Source organism: Chrysochloris asiatica, unplaced genomic scaffold (genome assembly GCF_000296735.1).
Source record: "Chrysochloris asiatica unplaced genomic scaffold, ChrAsi1.0 scaffold00140, whole genome shotgun sequence".
Lineage (NCBI taxonomy): Eukaryota > Metazoa > Chordata > Mammalia > Afrosoricida > Chrysochloridae > Chrysochloris > Chrysochloris asiatica.
Window position 1 is genome coordinate 6,309,823 of NW_006408658.1, and position 13,415 is coordinate 6,323,237.

Below are 13,415 nucleotides of genomic sequence, written 5' to 3' on the forward strand. Positions count from 1 at the left end.
GGCAGGGAGGAGCGCTCAGAGCGAGCCTCTGACGGCGGACGGCGTGTGACGCAGTCGGGCCCTCTGCGCTCAGCGCCCGGAGCGGCGGTCGGTAGCGGCAGTGGTGGCGGCGACGGTTTCGTGGCGGCCGCGCGCTGCTCAGTGAGTGGCGGGTGGCGAACGGGCCTAGGCCCTCACTCCTGACACTTTTCCTCCCCCACCGCATCGCGGTAAGTAGGGAGGTGACCGGGGACCGACAGGCTCCTCCCCTCAGGGCGGGCGGGTGCGCGGGGCGTCCCAGGCCCTCTGAACGCCGTAGTCTCGCGCCCGTCGCGCACCTTCTACCCTAGGGGAGGGGGCGGGGCCCGCGATCTGGCGGCCTCTTGGCCTAGCTCTTCCGGCCCTGGAAGGGAATCGATGTTTGTGGGGTCTGGGCTGAGGGTGGGGTCGGGGATATGTCTCCAGTTGCAGCCCACATTAAGGGAGCGTCCATTTAGCTGTTTGTACTCATTCATTCGCTTGACCGACCTGCGGTGGCCGCGGGCCGCCCCTTTTTCAGAGACTGCGCCTTAAGACCTAGATTTCCTTTTTCACAGCTGCGGGAATGGGCTTTTATTTTCTGCGAGAGAAATAGGTTAAATGGGTAGTTTTGGCGTTCGTTAGCTTTTAAAGAGAGTATGAGAATTAGGGTCGGGTCAGTGGCGTAAAAGGTTATTTTCTGTTCTCCCACGTGTTCCCTGTAAAGCCAGATGAGAGAGATTGGGTTTCTGAATTACTGAAGCCGCTTAGAAATGATTGAAGCCAATCATTTTCTTTATCACATGCAAGTTCTATAGGTGGAGAAACCGAGGTCTAGAGAAAGGACAGGCTTAGCCAGATGTCTTGACTCAGTCTAGAAAATTTTCTACCACGCCTCCTAGAGGGTTTCATTCTCCCATTATTGATGATTCGGGGATGAGAAGAGGAGGCATTCTGTAATTGGGAGTAGATCTAGTCTTAAATAGCGTTTCAAATTGGAATGCTGTACAAGAAGACTTTTGGTTAGGAGAAAAGTGTCTGCGTTTATTGCTTTCTCGGGATGCGCAAGGAGAGGGGACCACCAACTGGCTCCCTGAGGAGGGGAACTAAGGGTATTTTTATAGGACTTCAGGGAGGCTACGGGGTGGGAGGGGCAGATAAGTAGGGACAAATTGTCTTCATGGTTATGAGACTCTGTCACAAGGTAGGGATATGGGTACAAATTACAATTCAGAGATGGTAAACATTTTGTGTTCTTGTGCAGTGTTTCCAGCCTCGGTGGTCACTTTGGTTATTCTGTGCTCTAGTGGGTATGGTTTCAGTAGCTGGAACTGGTGCCAGGGAGCGTTTTGACCTGCTCGTCTTTGCTGGAATTATAGACATTTTAGAAATGTTTAACTATATTCTTCGCTTCCTGACTAAAGAGGGGAAAGGGTATAACCTGGGAAAACTACTGGCTAAGTTAATTTAAAATGTGTTGCTTGAGCCTTGTTCTGCCTGTGACCTAAGAGACCAAAGGTTGTGGAAGGGGGCAGACTGCCTGCATCACTATCACTAGTTCTGTTCAAAATAAGGAAGAGACTTCGTTTCTGGCACCCTTCCTTAGACTAAGAGAACTCATCTTAAAAGTTACTTAAAGAACATTGTTCTGATTGGAAACAAATCGATAAAACTACAAGTCTTTGGCTAATTTTCCTGTTTTAGATCTGAGTATTTGACCCGTGTCATCCTCTGTGGATTCAGAAGAGTGCAGTTTAGTGACCCACAGTATTTATAGCAGGAAATATAGATAAGACTTAGCAGTCACTTTGCAATTCTTGTATACCTTCGAACTCTGTGGTTTTTCTTTGGTGCAGAATTCAAAATAAAGATTGTGATACAATGTGTTGTTATTAAGTGCAGTCGAGTCAGTCCTGACTCAGAGCCACCCTCTGTATGGTTTTCAAGTAGTGACTGATGGATTTGAATCGCCGACATTTCAGTTATCCATTCAGTGCTAATCCTACAGTACTACACCAGGACTGCTGTGATACAGTAAGGCCAGAGAATTAAACTTGGTTTGGAGGAAGGAACTAACTGCAAAAAAGAAACTAGCAGTGATTATTTCTTTGGCAGTCTTATGATTTCAGGAAGAAACATTCGTTAACTGGGTAACAGATGGTATATTTACTTGGTGAAAGAAATGAGGATATTAGAGCCTAAAGTTGGGACAGGATGGAGGTCCTGGATTTAAAGGCTTTTGATAAAATTAATTTTTTTAGACTTCATTTAAGAATGCAGTCAAATGAATTTTGCCACTTTTGTCCGTTTGAATGTCAAATTGTCACTTTGTTCTTGTTTACATAACAAAAACTGAGATATGTATGAGAGCAGACAAGAATGGCAGTCCAGATACTAAGATGTGAGCAGTGTATGTTTTCTGTGACGTTTTCTCAGTTCAAGCAGTGTTCTCTTCTGGGAAGCCTTCCCTGGCATTCTTTCCCACTCAAGCTTCCGTCACATTTGATACATCTATTTATAGCACATATAATTTTGCATTTTAGCTGTTTGCCTTTTTATTAGACAGTGGTCAAATGTTTTTGTATTTGTATTCAGGTTCCGCATCACATATTAGTCATTTAGTAAGTGTGTTTTCTTGAACAAATAAGCATATATATGTGTGTAAAGCACTTACTAAGGAGCTCTTGTAGTGTAGTGGTTACAAATCGGGCTGCTAACCTCAAGGTCGGCAGTTCAAAACTACCAGCTGTTCTGCGGAAGAAAAATGAGACTTTCTGCTCCCGTAACGAATTAGAGCCTCAGAAACCCTGCAGAGGGTCACTGTGAGTCGGAACCAACTCTATGGTACTTAACAATAACAATTTATGGACATATACATCCATCTCTGTATATACATCTCAGTGGCTGGTGAGTTTGAACTGCTCACCTTGTGGTTCAAACTGACCTTTTGGTTCAGTGCATTATCCTACAGTGCCACACCAGGACTTTTTATATAGTGTGGCACTGCTGGTTAATGTGTTGGACTGCAAGTTCAGTTTGAATTATAAGGTCTGTGGTTCAAGTTCCTCAGCCACTCTTTGGAAACCCTGTATAGGGTCTCTAGGATGGCACTTAACAGCAATAACAATATGTATGTACCAAAAAAAAAAAAATATATATATATATATATAAATCCTCTTATTTGAAAATTCTATTCATGTCCATTAACTCATACATAGTTAAGAACAAACAGAATTTTTAGGGAACCAAAAACATTGGCAGATTAGAAAAGCATCAGTTATTTTATTGTAATATTGTTTATGTGGTGACAGTAAAGGATAGTAGTTCTGATGTTTAGTTTCCAATTAAGGGCACATCTATAATTATGCAGTTTGTTGAAAAGATGGTGGCAGTAAAGAATAGTACTGATGTTTATTTTCCAAGTAAGGGCACGTCTGTAATTATGCAGTTTGTTGACAGGATAGCGGATTATGAATTTAGAGATTTAACAGTAGGTATAGGAAAAAGTCCTGGACTCCTGGTATGAGGCAGTAGCATAAAGGACTGAACTATGAACCATAAGACTGGCGGTTAAATCCCTATACAGGGTTGCTGTGAGTCAGAATTGACTTGGTGGCACTGTAGGATAAGCACTAGGTCACAAAGTTGATTTTAACCACAGGTGGTAGTTTGAACTCACCAGCCACTTCTCAGAAATCCTATACAGGTTTGCTATGACTTTGAACCACGAGGTTGTTTCTTCTTTTTTTATTTTTTTTTTATTTTTTATGTTTTATTGTGAATTATGTGATAGTTTACATGGGAGAATATTCATTCTATCATATATTGTTTCATTGCCATGGTTACAATCCCCTCCATGCATTATCACCCAACCAAAGTGTATACCCTGCAAGCCTACTCTTCCCCTCCCCCCAAGTCATTAGCACACAGCCCCTCGCCCTCTCTGGGTCTGGAGTCCCCAGCCACTCCATCTCTCCATGTCATCGTCTCTGTCTCCATCTCTGGAGTCACTTTTTCTCTGGGTAGGGTCCCACACTCCGCTCTTCTCCCTTGATGGTCCCAGGGCCCTCCGCTCCTGGACTGCAAAGTCAATCACTCCCCTCCTTTTGCTACAAAAACGTCTACCTTTACATTTCCAAACCTCACAGTCAGTTCTGACAACAGTTATTCACTGTTGTACCACAGGAGACTTATCCCCATCTCCTTTCATCAGCCCCACCCAGACAGATTGGCTACTACTCAGTGGAGATTCTACTTTCCTCCATGCCCTCTGGATCTAGCCTCCCTCTTGAAAGCTTGTAAGCCAGTCACTTCTTGCCTTTGTAGCCCCTCCAGCCCCCCCATTTTGGGTAGCCAATGTCCAAGTTACCCATCCCTGTCTACTCTGTGTACGGAAGGGGTGTTAATGATCCTTGCTGTAAAGATTTCTTCCCTCTTTTGAGATACTGCATCCATAGGTATAGGTCAAGTTCATCAAAATGTATCAGATTAGTCTTTTTTTCAAGAGGTTGTTTCTTAAAGGTTAGTTACAATATGGAGTTCTGGTGTGGCGCTTTAGGATAAGCATTGAACTGCTAACCATAAATTCAGCTGTTCAGACCCCCCCAGCCATTCCTCAGAAACCCTATATAGGGTCACTATGAGCTGGAACTGATTTGACAGCCTTTAACAAAAACAAGTTAAAATATGGAATCTCAACTATTTTATTGAACTATTATACTGTTACATTAAAATTCATTGATCATTTGGAAATTACTGGCTCAGTGAGTTAGCCAGATCTTCTGAATGTTGACAGCTTTTGTTATATAGATGTTAATGTTATCACCCATCTCATCAAATGTCTTTTTAAGAAACTGACAGGCTCCTGGTGACACATACAAGTTTTCCAGAATTCTGATTTTTGTGTCAAGACTGAATAACCAGTTTGTCATTTATTCTTGAAGTAAAAATGGTGCTCCATGAAAATAATTTTGCTAGTTTGTCTCTCTAATCAAAGTAATCACACAGTGCTTTTTCTTGAGACTACTCTTTTACTTCAATGTGCAGAATATTAAAAAGATGTATAGTCAACTGTCAAAAATAATAATCATTATTATTACTACTTGCTTTAGCAACCAAAATCTATTCTCTCACTGTTTAGGAAACTAGAAGTCCAAATTCAGAGTGTTGGTTCTGGGTGAAGGCTTTCTCTTTGTTAGCTCTGGGGAAAGGTCCATATCGCCTTTCAGCATCTGTAGGCCTGATATTCCTTGGAGATCTCTATACATCTTGGCATCAATCTTCCTCTGGATCTAGGAACTTCACAGTGCAGGGACCCCAGTTCAAATGTTATTTTTTAAAACTGCTTCATCAAGGATATTCTTAAGTGAATGCTAATTTTTTTTGGTACTTTTAGTATGTTCATGAAGAATTGGTTTTGGTGGTGGTAGTGTGCTGTGGAGTCAATTCCAACTCACAGTGACCCTGTATAGGGTTTTCCAGGCTGTAAATCTTTACGAGAGTGGAAAGATTCATCTTTCTCCTGTGGAACAGATGGTAGTTTCCAACTACTGACTTTGAAGTTAGCAGCCCGAATGTAACCACTATGCATATTTTGAGGTCATTGCCTTGATTCAAACGGTCTAGCACCATTGCTTTTGCACTGCTGAGCCGAGGTCAACACAGTAAAAAAGACAAGTTATGTTTTAGTATTTTTGACTTCATGTAATTGTGATTGTTGTTAGGTATCATCAGTCTATCTCATGGTGACATTATATACACCAGTAGCAAATGTTGCCTGGTCTTGCATACTCCTCACAATTAGCCAGCATGTTAGAACCCATTGTACCAGTTCTCTCTGAGGGTCTCTTACAACTTTATTAGCCTACTTCATCAAACATGAAAGCCTCTAGCATCCTGTTTAGTGACTTGTAGAGGGCTAAGGACCCTTCATAATGGCTTATCCGGAGGTGAGTTGGAGAATGTTCTGTTGTGGTCCAAAAGATTTTCATTGGCTACTTTTTAGAAGTAGATTGCCAGGCTTTTTTCCTAGTCTTAGTGTGAACGCTCTGCTAAAATTTGTCTATGATGGGTTTTTGAAATATCATTGTTGGTATTTGAAATACCAGTGGCATGGTCTCCAGCATTATCACAACACAAAAGCCACCACAGTGTAAACACAAGGAACAAGGACTTTTAGGGACCCGCAGATCACACTACTCTAGGACAATGATTTTTCAAACTGATTAATAGAGGTGAACTGAGCTAGGAGGCAGTACTATACCCCTCCTCTTTACTTCATCCAGAGCAGTTTTTGCTTTTATCTGTTGTATATTGGGTTACATAGCTAAACAAAAATGAGGAAAAAACACTGAACAAAGGAGAAATAATTGAATTGCCTGAATTAGAGTTGTCTGTTGTTAAAGTGCTAGTGCATCTGTTCCAACTTATAGTTACTCTGTATAGGGTTTATGAGGCTATAAATTGTTGCTGGAACAGAAAGCCTCACCTTTCTGCTGTGGAGCAGCTTGTGGGCTCGAAGTGTGGACTTGTGGTTCGCAGTCAATGCTTATCCTTTAGAGGCACTGTGCTCCAAAGCTGTGTCTGTAGCAAGAAGAAAGGAGCTCTGGTGGCCTAGGGCATTACTACTAATTGCAAGGTCAGCAGCTTCACTCCACCAGCAGCTTTAAAGGAGAAAAATGTGATTTTCTGCTCCCATATAGATTTGTTGTTGTTAAGTACCATCGAGTTGGTTCCAACACATAGCAACCCTGTTTCTGGTTTCTGAGAGCAGCTGGTGAGTTTGAACTGCTGACCTTGCTTCAGACTAATTTTGATGACGTTGAGTGCTTAACCTAAAATCCTACATCATGGCCCTCTGTAGGGTTTTAGGATAAGTCGGCATCAACGTGATGGTAGTGGGTGGGTAGTAAGAAGAGGAGTCCTGGTGGCACTGTAGGATAAGCAGTGGACTACTAACCACAAGGTTGGTAGTTCAAACCTACAAGCCGCTCTGCTGGAAAGAGATAAGCCTTTCTGTTCCTGTTAAGAATTATATGAGTAGGAATTGACTTGATTAACAGTGGGATTTTTTGGGGGTAGGGTGGGAAGGCGGAGGTAGCAAGAAGGGACAGTTTTGCCTCCGTGAATACGGTTTAATTCACTTATCACTCTACACTGTTTAACCTTCCACATGCTCTTTTGGCGCAAAATTACTGATATCTGTACATACCACAACCCTTATTGCCAAATAAACTACTTAGGCAATTGGCAAATTGATTTGTAAGTACCTAGGAATGAGGATAGAGGTAAGAGGTAAGTGAAAGAGAATGAGTAAATACAGGGACCTCAGTGTATTCTGAGTGATGTTTACTTTTGATTTTTGCAGTGGTGCTTAATGGTTGTGCTAAGAGGTCAGTCGGTGCCACTTATGTATTAGAAAATAAAAAATCATATTGTAAATGAATTTCTAGTTAGGTGTTGACCACCCAAGGATTGTTGTTAAAGTGCCATCGAGTTGGTTTCTACCCATAGCAACCCTGTATAGGGTTTCCAAGGAGTGTCTGATGGGTTTGAACCTCTAATTTTGCGACTCACATTGACCTTGTGATCCAGCGCATTATCCTATAGCACCACACCAGTACTCCAGCCAAGGATTGTTGTTGTTGTTAAGTGCCGTCGAGTCGGTTCCGACCCATAGCGACCCTGTACAGGGTTTCCGAGGGTGTAAATCTTTACGGGAGTAGAAAGCCTCATCTTTCTCCCGTGGAGCAGCTGGTAGTTTCGAACCGCCGACCTTAAGGTTCGCAGCCCGATTCGTAACCACTACGCTACCAGAGCTCCGTCCAGCCAAGGATTAGATAAAGGAAAAAGGCTTATTAAATTTTTCTAATTACAAATTATTATAAAACGTCTGTTGAAAAACTAAACAAAAAGTCAACTTTGAGGAAGAAGCTCTGGTAGCATAGTGGTTAAGAGTCAGTCTGCCAACCTCAAGTTCAGCAGTTTGAAACTACCAGCAGTTCCACGGGAGAAAGATGAGGTGTTCTGCTCCCATAAAGATTTACAGCCTTGGAAACCCTGTGCAGGGTCTCTATGAGTCGGAACAGACTCCACGGTACTTAACAACAACAGTATGAGGCAATCCTTTGGTGTGGGCCAGATAACATTCATTGTTCAAATGCATAAATTGAGGTTTAACATTAGTTAGTATCATAACTTAATACAATTACATAGTAGCAAAAGGTAGAGAGTTTTTCTTTTTTAGAAAAAAGATGAGGTTTTCTGCTCTTGTGAAGATTCATAGCTTCGGCAACCCTATACAGGTCGCTGTGAGTCAGAACCAACTCAGCAGCACTTAACAACAACAAATTTTGGATAACTTTAGATTTACAGAAAGTTGCAAAGTTAGTAATTGGCAGAGGGTTTTAGACACAGATTTGTCATATTCCAAAGCTGATACACTCTTTTCGGTATTTCTCTGTTTAAAGTGTGATCATGAGTTAACAAGATAAAAATAAGTATTATAAAGAAGGAGCTTATATTACTTACTATGAAGTTTTTAAAATTCATTTACCCAAATGGGGGAAATTGGACAAGTCAAGATGATTTTTTACCAGAAAGGCAAAACATATACTCAAGTGACAGGGAAAATAGCCAATGTATTGCATAACTCAAAACAGCTGAGAGTTGGTTTATGCAACGGGGTTTGGAAAGGGGGAGGAGAAGGGAAATGTTTTTATGCTGATAAGAGTCTGAAGTGTCTTATCTATGATATATTGTGAAGTAGGTGAGCTTGAAAATTTAGAAGGGGATGTAGTTTCTAGATTGTTGTCCTTATGTGTGTCAAGTTGGTAATGACTCATAGCCACTCTGTATAGGGTTTCCAAGGGGTGGCTCGTGAGCTTGAACCACCGACCTTGCGGTTTTAATTGACTTTGCAGTCCAGTGCATTAACCCACAGTGCCACACCAGGACTCCAGTTTCTAGATGAGCTTGTTATTTCTAGACAGTAGAGGAGTGAATATTACAACCCATGGAATGGCTTGAACAAAGCATCAGTCATAGGAAAGAAACTGTAAAACAGTTTTAGGGCAGCATATACTTTGTTTTGCATGTGGTATTAGGTGATTTTTTAAAAAATTTGAATCAGTCCTGACTCATGATAGCCTCATGTGTGTCAGAGTAGAATTGTACTCAGTAGGGTTTTTCCATTATTGATTTTTGAGAAGTAAACTTCCAGGTTTTGTTTCTAAGTTGCCTCTGGATGAACTTGAACCTCCAACTAACAGTTTGTACTACCAAGGGATTCCATTAAGTGATTAAGACTAGATTCCATGGTACTGAACAAAAACAATCTCTTCCAAAGGAGCTCTGGTAGTTTAGTGGGTTATGAGTTGGGCTGCTAATCTCATGGTCGGCAGTTTGAAACTACCAGCTGTTCTGTGGGAGAAAGAGAGGCTTTCTGTTCCCATAAAGATTTGTTGTTGTTGTTATGTGCCGTGGAGTCTATTCCGACTCATAGCGACCCTGTACAGGGTTTCCGAGGCTGTAAATCTTTACAGGAGCAGAAAGTCTTATCTTTCTCCCACGGAGCAGCTGGTAGTTTCGAACTGCTGACTTTGCAGTTCACAGCCCGATTCGTAACCATTATGCTACCAGAGCTCCTTCCCATAAAGATTTACAGCCTCGGAAATCCTGTGCAGGGTCACTATGAGTCAGAAATGACTCCAAGGCACATAACAACAATCTCTTCTAGGAATTCTAGCCATTTTTCTCGCTTAACCAAAGTAAAAATAGACAGTTAACTTTCCCATTGTGTTTAATTGTGGATAATTGTCCCTGTGTTTCCTACTATTTTTGCGAAGATAAATGAAAGAATGTATGAGAAATTGCAAAGTACAATGTTAATCTATTTATATAACAAATGTTTGTATCTGCTCTTAATTGAATTTGATACAAAGGAACTCAGGGATGTGAGAGGGATACATTGCTTCCCATTTGTGTATCTTTCTGTAGTTAAAGCAAGTTAGAAATTTCTAGGGAAGCTTGCATGGTTATTTACCAGCAAACAGCATTGGCAGAGAGTCCCGATGTGCTGTGGAATAAAGCACTGGACTGCAAGGTGATTCATACTTACCAGTCTCTTTAAACCCTATACATTGAAACTGATTCGATGGCACTTAACAACAGCAGCATTAGCAGTTGCTTGGTTGTCGCTATGTTTCAAGGTCTGGTCCTTCAATTTTTTTTAGTTTTTTATTGTGAATTGGGTCTGTTTTTCCATTCAGTAATTTATATACATTTTGTTTCTGTCGTTGATTACAATTTTCACAATGTGGTCATTCACTTTGCCTTTTTTTTTTAAACTTTTATATTGTGAATTGAGTGAAGGTTTACAGTTTTACTTTCAATAAATTATGCACTTTATTTTGTCTCAATGATTACAGTGCTATCTAGGTATCAACAATATTCCCACTCCTCTGTGGTTCTTATTTCTATTTTTTTTTCTGATGTTTTATTGTGAATTATGTGCTAGGTTACATGGGAGAACATTAGCTTTACATTCATCCTATCCTATGGACCAATAAACATTCTTATCAATGGAGAAAAGATTGAAGTTATCAAGGACTTCATTCTTCTTGGATCAACTATCAACACTCATGGAAGCAGCAGTCAAGAGATCAGATGAGGTATTGCATTGGGCAAATCTGCTGCTCAGGAACTTTTTAAAGTGTTGAGGAGCAGAGATGTCAGCTTGAGGGCTAAGGTGCGCCTGATACAAGCCATGGTATTTTCAATAATCTCATATGAATGTGAAAGCTGGACAGTGAATAAGGAAGATTGTAGAAGAATTGATGCATTTGAGTTGTGTTGGAGGAGAATACTACAAGTGCCATGGACTGCCAAAAGAACCAATAGATCTGTTTTGGAAAAAGTGCAGCCAGAGTGCTCCTTGGAGGCCAGGATGGCTAAGCTTCGTCTCTCATACTTTGAACATATTGTCAGGAGGGAACAGTCGCTGGAGAAGGATGTCATGCTGGGTAGGGTGGAGGGTCAGAGAAAAAGAGGAAGACCCCCAATGAGATGGATCAACCAGATGGCATCATTGATGGCGTCAAGTGTGGCGGCGGTAGTGAGGTTGGCCCAGGATCGAACATTGTTTTGTTCTGCTGTGCGTGGGGTCGCTATGAGTCTATGAGTCGGTTCCGACTCGATGGCACCTGACAACAACAACAGCATCGTATATTGTTTTATTGCCATGGTTACAGTCCCCTCCATGCATCATCAAACAACCAATACCCTGCATGCCTGTCCTCTGGTCATCAGCACACAGCCCCTCTCCCTCTTGGGTCTAAAGTCCCCAGCTACTCTTATCTCTCCACGTCATCGTCTCTGCCTCTGCCTCCATCTCTGGCATCACTGCTTCTCTGGGTGGGGTCTTGCGTTCTGCTCTTCTCTCTTGATGATTCCTGGGACCTCGGCTCCTGGACTGCACAGTCAGTCACTCCTCTCCTGTTGCTACAGAATATTCACCTTTACATTTCCAACCCTCACAATTAGCCTTGATAACAATTATTCAGTATTGTATCACAAGAGACCCATCCGCATTTACTTTCATCAGTTCCGCTAGACAGATTGGATACTACTCAATGGAGATTTTACCTTCCTTCGTGCCCTCTGGATCTAGGTTCCTTCTTGAAAGCTTGTAAGCCAGTCACTTCTTGACTTTTTTTTTGTTGTTGTTGTTAAGTGCCATCAAGTCAGTTGCGACCCATAGCGACCCTGTACAGGGTTTTCGAGGGTGTAAATCTTTACGGCAGTAGAAAGCCTCATCTTTCTCCCGCGGAGCAGCTGGTAGTTTCGAACCACTGACCTTAAGGTTCACAGCCCGATTCATAACCACTACGCTACCAGAGCTCCTTTGTAGCTATCCCATTTTGGGTAGCCAATGCCCAAGTTGCCCAACCCTGTCTTCTCTGTGTATGGAGGGGGTGAGAATGGTCCTTGCTGTAAAGATTTGTTCACTCTTTTGAGCTACTGCATCCATAGGTGTAGGTCAAGTTCATCAAATTGTATCAAATTACTCTGTTTCCTCTTCTTTCTTCTAGTTGAGCTCTGATCCTCCAGTCATTGAAGCCAGGTCGAGTGGGTATTATCTGCAAGTGTGGATGTTCTTATGCATAAGCCCTCACTTCTTATCAACTGGACGCTTCACTCTCCACTCTAGTCCTCTGTGACTATGTCACTCACTGACTCTGGGCTGAAGAGTCCCCAGGTCTTGTCATACTGCTGGCCAACCAGGTCTCCACCCGGGTTCACAGGAGTCTGTTGACGGTTATAGGGCTTAGCGTGCAGCTTCATTGCTCTTTTTCTCTCACTTCCTTTTATCGGTGGCCACCAATCAGAGCGCATGTCTGCTTGTGTATTCCCATTGAGTTTTACTTAGTCTTAGAAGGGGGTTTGCCCTGAGGGGACCTGACCACTTGCCTTGATGTCTTTTGGGCCAGCAGCCTACTTGTTCATGTAGTAATCAGCGGACTGCCGTTAATTGTTTTTTTATTTTTCCTGTTAGTCTTTCTTTCAAGAAGTATCTTCTGTTCTTCTAGCTACTCCAGGCTGATCTGCTTGTCCTTTCAAGTGGAAATTTTCCACCTCAGAAGATTCTGGGTAAGGTTCAGGATTCCACCTATGGTTTTATGTAATGCAGAGGCTCCGTAGGAAGCCTCCTTTACTGGGCATGTTGTAGCCCCATTTTAGGTATTCTAATCAGTTATAGGCAGAAGACCGACTTACAAGCTTTCTATGGTGACATTTCTGGCTATTCCTTACTCTCCCCCTCAAGTGTCTATTTTATAATGCTATGCTAGGGAAACCAAGATTCAAAAGACAGCTAAGCATCTTAACATTTCCCTCCTTTTGCCCATTCCAACCATGTCTCAATCCCTGCATCCCAGAGCTCTGTTGTTCCAAGGTTGTGCATACATCATTATTTATCTCTGTCTCACTTAGCTCATGCAAACCTGCCCAATTGTTCTCCCATTCGCCTTGTTCTTCCATTCCCATTCATTCTTAACTTTTCCTTTTGATCTTGAATGATTGACCATTCCACAGTTAGCATACCTTCTTAGTGTTGTTGTTGAGTGCCATCAAGATAGTTCTAACCCATAGCAACCTTGTATAGGATTTACGAGGAATGACTGGTGAGCTTGAACCGCTGACATTGCAGTTCACACTGACTTTGCAAGCACATTAACCCAAAGTGCCTCACCAGTACTTGTGGTCCTCCTATATACCTATTTACTGCTTAGCTGAAAATTGGGCCTCCAGAGTGCATTCTGCTCCAGAGCTAAAAGGTTGTTTAGTATCAGGTTCCTCCAGTCTCTTTCCAACCAGTAAACCCAGTTTTTATTTATTTGTGTGTATGTGTATATATATAT

At 42.0% G+C, this 13,415-nt stretch overlaps 1 protein-coding gene across 1 annotated transcript in view; it reads left to right on the forward strand.

The window, feature by feature from the left end:
* The first annotated feature begins 57 nt into the window (after window positions 1-57).
* Window positions 58-13,415, forward strand: part of NUP98 (nucleoporin 98kDa) — an 89,791-nt gene continuing 76,433 nt past the window's right edge. The window contains exon 1 of the mRNA XM_006870256.1: window positions 58-209. The gene's annotated coding sequence lies outside the window, so the exon portion shown is untranslated. The remainder of the gene's footprint in view (window positions 210-13,415) is intronic.